The sequence below is a fragment of the Cricetulus griseus genome, chromosome 4 (genome assembly GCF_003668045.3).
Source record: "Cricetulus griseus strain 17A/GY chromosome 4, alternate assembly CriGri-PICRH-1.0, whole genome shotgun sequence".
NCBI classification, from domain to species: Eukaryota; Metazoa; Chordata; class Mammalia; order Rodentia; family Cricetidae; genus Cricetulus; species Cricetulus griseus.
Window position 1 is genome coordinate 148,479,149 of NC_048597.1, and position 4,921 is coordinate 148,484,069.

At 44.1% G+C, this 4,921-nt stretch overlaps 1 pseudogene; it reads right to left on the bottom strand.

Moving 5' to 3' along the window:
* Nucleotides 1-363: 363 nt before the first annotated feature.
* Nucleotides 364-1,756, bottom strand: LOC100750453 (annotated as a pseudogene).
* Between the last annotated feature and the right edge of the window lie 3,165 nt (nucleotides 1,757-4,921).

A 4,921-nucleotide genomic window follows, 5' to 3' on the forward strand; every position in this document is an offset into this window, starting at 1 on the left:
GAAGGTACCTAAGGGGGCTGTGAGGTCTGCCATACTCTCTAGTATAAAACCAGTGTTGGTAACAGTAAAAGTGAGAGAAATAGAGGAAAGTTGGCAAATATCAGTGACTGACAGAAGGATGGAGGAAGGAAAAGAAGGAAGCAAGAATCTGAAAGGAGGAAGCACTTGGGATATGGGGGAGCAGAGAACATTGCTCTATTCCCAACTGAACTATTGAAGCATCTTCAGCTGATGCTTCTTCCAGGCATGTGTCAGGTTTTAGTCAGTTAAGGGAATAGATGATTCAGTGTCATAAAACCTGAGAGCACCGGGAAGAAATAAGGACTCACCTGCAGCAGAACAGGGCAAGGGAGGGCCCAGTCTCTAAAACTCATTACACAGAGATTGGTTATGGCAACATGTAAAATCCAGTGTTAAGTTATAATGGGTGAAAGTATTATTTAAACACCTGTAAGAACAATCCTGCTTCCCAAACAGGATATCATGACCTGCACAAGAAAAATAACAAGTGTCAAATATAAATATTTGTGAAATCAGTCTCACAAAATGTGGAGACTTACACTCCCTCATGAAATGTATGCCAGCCACACTCTTGTGACTATAGTTATTATCATCTTTCAACCTGTAATCTAGCATGCAGTCATGTCTCCCATCCCCAAAATTACTGTCAGGAATTTTATAGTTCAAATTCTCTCATACCTTTATGTTTCCCAAGAAAGCTCTAAAGACTATGCAGAGGCACTGCCCCCCCAAAAAGGTCCTTAGTCTGGCAAAGAATGGGAGGCAACAAGTACCAAATGAAAAGAGCCTTCTCTTGAATTTTCACAGAAACACAGCCTCCCACAATCTCTGTTTTGTCCCCATGATTCTAAAGAGGAATGGAGGCATCACCCCAAGATGTCCCAGGCTTGACACACCTTGAGAGATGACCATTATGCCACATTCCTGGTCATCTTTAGCTTCACAGGTGCTTTCTCCTTTCTCACATACTCCATCAGAGTTTAACAAGTCACACTGCAATCATGTCAGAGCTGAAAAGGCAAAAAGCAAGGATAAGAGGTTCATTTAGACACCCCCTCAAGCATCAGACAGGAGCTGAGTCTATGGCTATAATCAATAAATAAGAAATAATGACCAAAGAAAGAGCTGGATGTATGCTGAGTTGAGCTCTAAAGGGTAGACTATGAACTTGGACCCTAAGAGGGGATTTGAGAAGAGCCGAGTTTCCCCAGTTCAAAGACTGTGAATGGACTGGGGTGTGTTGGAGAAAATCAAGTCCATGATGAAGAGAGCTTTAGCTGACCACCTGTGACTAGCCAAGTGCTCCCATCACTTCACCATCTTCATCCTGTCAGGTACCTTCCTTGCATCACCTCCAATACAAATTTATATCTATACATAGGTAAGCAGGAGGAATTTCGAAGGTTTGCTAAGAACAAGGCGAACTGAAGGACCAGGAGAAAGGACACCAGGAGCAGAGGCATGACAAAGAGGGGGAGGAATTGGAGAAGCCCATATTGTATACAGCAGAGGGAAGGAAAGGAAATGGAAGTTAGGATATGGAGATGAGGGCTGTGGGGTTCACATACAAAAGTAATCAGTCTTACATCTTGTTCCTAACCTCCCCAAACCCAGTACCCTTTACCAGAATGTCTGCCCACCAGCACTGGCCCCTCCCATCTGCCAGGATCTCACCTTGCAGGAAGCCCACCACCAAGCAGAGGCCCAGCAGGAGCAGCAGGAAGTGCTTCCCCATGGCAATGGAATCCCAGGTTAAGAGAGCCCAGAGAGCAGGACAGAGCACTCAAGGCCTAGTCTCTACAATGCATGCTTATATCTGAGCTCAGACTAGAAGAAGAAGTCAATGGGATCCCAAGCCAGTGGACTGAGCAGATAGCCTGAGGGGGAGCACAGAGCCTACGTGCTTCACTATGCATGCTCACTTCTACACCCTACCAGTGGTCCAAGTACTTCTAGATTCTTGTCCACATATTTATTTCACTACCTTTCACATGGGGATCAGTACCTGTAGTATTCCAAGGAATTTTGAAACTGAGTGGCTGAAGAGCCTAGAGAGAGCTACACACAATAGGCTATGACTCTCCACATTGAAGAAGATTGTCGTCCTCTACATCCAGATTTTAAATTTCCTAACATTTTGTGAGTGGGATATATGTCTAGATATACATTTAATTGCTCAGTGAATCTCTGAAACCCAAACAGTAGATTCAGTTTCATCTTCCAACAGACTAGAGTTATTTTCCTGGGGGCCAGATAGAAAGACAAGGAAGACTATAGGGTTAGTGAAAGAAAGCATGATAGGAAAACAGCCCTTGCATTCCGGATCTGGTTTCCCTATCCCATTATTGGAGTCAGGAAACTAAAGCACCACTGATAAAGCAGAATTACACAGAGACCATGTGCGCTGCCTAAAAATTTCCCAAAACACGTTCAAAGGCAAAAATAAGCTGTGGTTTCTTAGCACCAAAAGGAAGTGTAACTTTGTCAGAAGGCCTTTATGGTCAGAGGTCAAAGTCTTTCATGGCCTGGCAGCTTTTTCTAAAACTCAAGGATGTGAGGACTTCATCCCTCTTAGCAAGACTTTCTGCTCTCTACCTGTCCATATCTGGAGAATGTCCCAGCCCTAGAGCACTGACCTTATCTAAAAGCTATCTTTAAGCCCAGATATCAGACTTACCTCTAGGGTGTAGCAGGCCACCCTTTCCTGCCAGAAGCCCTGCTGCGTATATGGTAGCTAACTTATGTTAGGAGATTTGCTATAGGACCATGCTGCCACATATAAAGCCTTGTGATAGGAATGTGCCACTTAATGCAAATTAGGGTTTGTCCACAGACCCTCCAATCCTATATATTTCCTATAGTCTGGATTAAAGCTGAGCTGATTCACCATAGTCATCTCCTGGAGGGCTGTCTCCATCGTACTCCATCGTACACGAAGCTGTCTGAACCCTGTTCCCAGATTATGTTCCCTCCACCCCCATGGACCAATGAAAAAGACAAAAGAGGATGAAATGCTATAACAGCATGAAAGGACCTACAAGAACATAATTCTCCTAATCATGAGTTTAGAATCTGGGTACAGACCTAATATTGTAGGTGGGCCGGGTTCAGCTACCCAATGTATCATCCCTGGAAAGCAACGTTCTCTTAAACCAAGCTAAAGACCAAACCATTTTCCCTTTCATAAATAAATACCATGTTTTCCATTACAGTAACTTACAGAGTGCAACCACACTGGGTCACAGGTCTGCCCACTGCTCACAATCATCCAGTTGTGTTAGGAGAGCCAAACAGGGCTCCTCTAGTTGAGGGTCACCCCAAAAGAAGCTTCTTTAGGAATAAAAGTGGAGTGCATGAGTCTCTTAAATCTTCCAGAGAAGTGCATGGAAGCACAGGTCTGGAACTCTGGAACACATGCATGGGAAGAGAGACACTGGTATTATCTACTCTCTGAAATTTCAAGAAGAGCCGAAGGGTTGGGATTTCAACTGTCATCCCTGGGCAATGCTAACCTGAGAGTTTCTTTTTCGAAGTTCCTGGTTAATATCTGGAGTTAGCATGAATAAGAATGGCCCCCACAGATGAACATGTTTAGATACTTATCCACAATAGGTGAAATTGTTCGGGAATGAAGGAAGTATGGTCTTGTTAGAGGTGGCATCCGTAGAGGCTCCCAGAGCATTAAGGATTCACAAGCCAAACCTATTGGAAGTCATCTCTGCATGTGTTTCATGCTTGAGAATCAGAGATAATCCATCAGCTCCAGGTCCAATGACATGCCAGCCTGCCTATTGCTGGACCCAAGACAATGGTCATGAACTGGCACCCTCTTCAATTGTGGACCCATAAGGATCATGCTTTCTCTCCTAAGTTGCCTTGGACACAGTGCTTTCTCATGGCAGTAGATTAGAAACAGACAGGAGTGGGCAAATTCAGTAAGTGAATGTCAGAATAGGAAGTATTTTGTATCTATCTGCACCAAGTTACTATCTCACACATGCTTGGTCATCTGGAAAATGTTTCAAGAAACAGGGACACAAGTGCCAATCCCTCCTTACCAAGACATGCCTGCCCATGGCACCATCACTGCCAGTAGGGCTGGGCAGTGTAGGCTGCCCCAGAGACTTGTGTATGCAAGCTGTCCTCAGCTGTGACCATGGAAGTGAATTGCAATTTGCAAAACTAACACAATGTCCATACTCCTAAAAACGAAGTCCAGTATTCTCAGCAGAGAAAAGAAAGCCGAAATTCATATGAACTACATAAATATCAGGCTTCAGAAACACATCTTCCACTCAAAGGGACACTCAGAGAACTCAAACTGCTTCATCTAAATCAGTGTTCTAACATGTGGGCTCAACATCTTTGGGGGTCAAATGAGCTTGTCATAGGGTCACGTAAGACCAGCAAGAAACACAGATATTAAAATTATTTGTCACAACAGTTGCAAAAATACTCATGAAGTAGCAACAAAAATAATTGTATGGTTGGAGGTCCTTACAACATGAGGAACTGTATTAAAGGGTCACAGAGTTAGGAAGATTGATCTAAATGATCCCCTCAGAAAAGATTCTGGATCCCCTGTCACCTGGGCAGTCCCTGCTGACTCAGAGATCTCTTCACAGCATTCATGGTGACCATGAGGACTTGCAGACACCTCACTCAGCAAGAATGCACACTACATCACTGGCTGGCATCTTGTACCTCAGCATTCCATTGATGCTGGTCTTGTCTGGAGTGATGCTTCACAGCCCTCTCAGGCCCTACTTACCTTTTCACAGTAGACATGAAAACCCTGGCATTTTAGTCAATTGAAGGCAAAGAATCACTCTCTGGGATAAGAATTGTTATACTAGTTTCTGGACTTCTGGGACATGGAACAAGCAACGTGGGTGCCTGG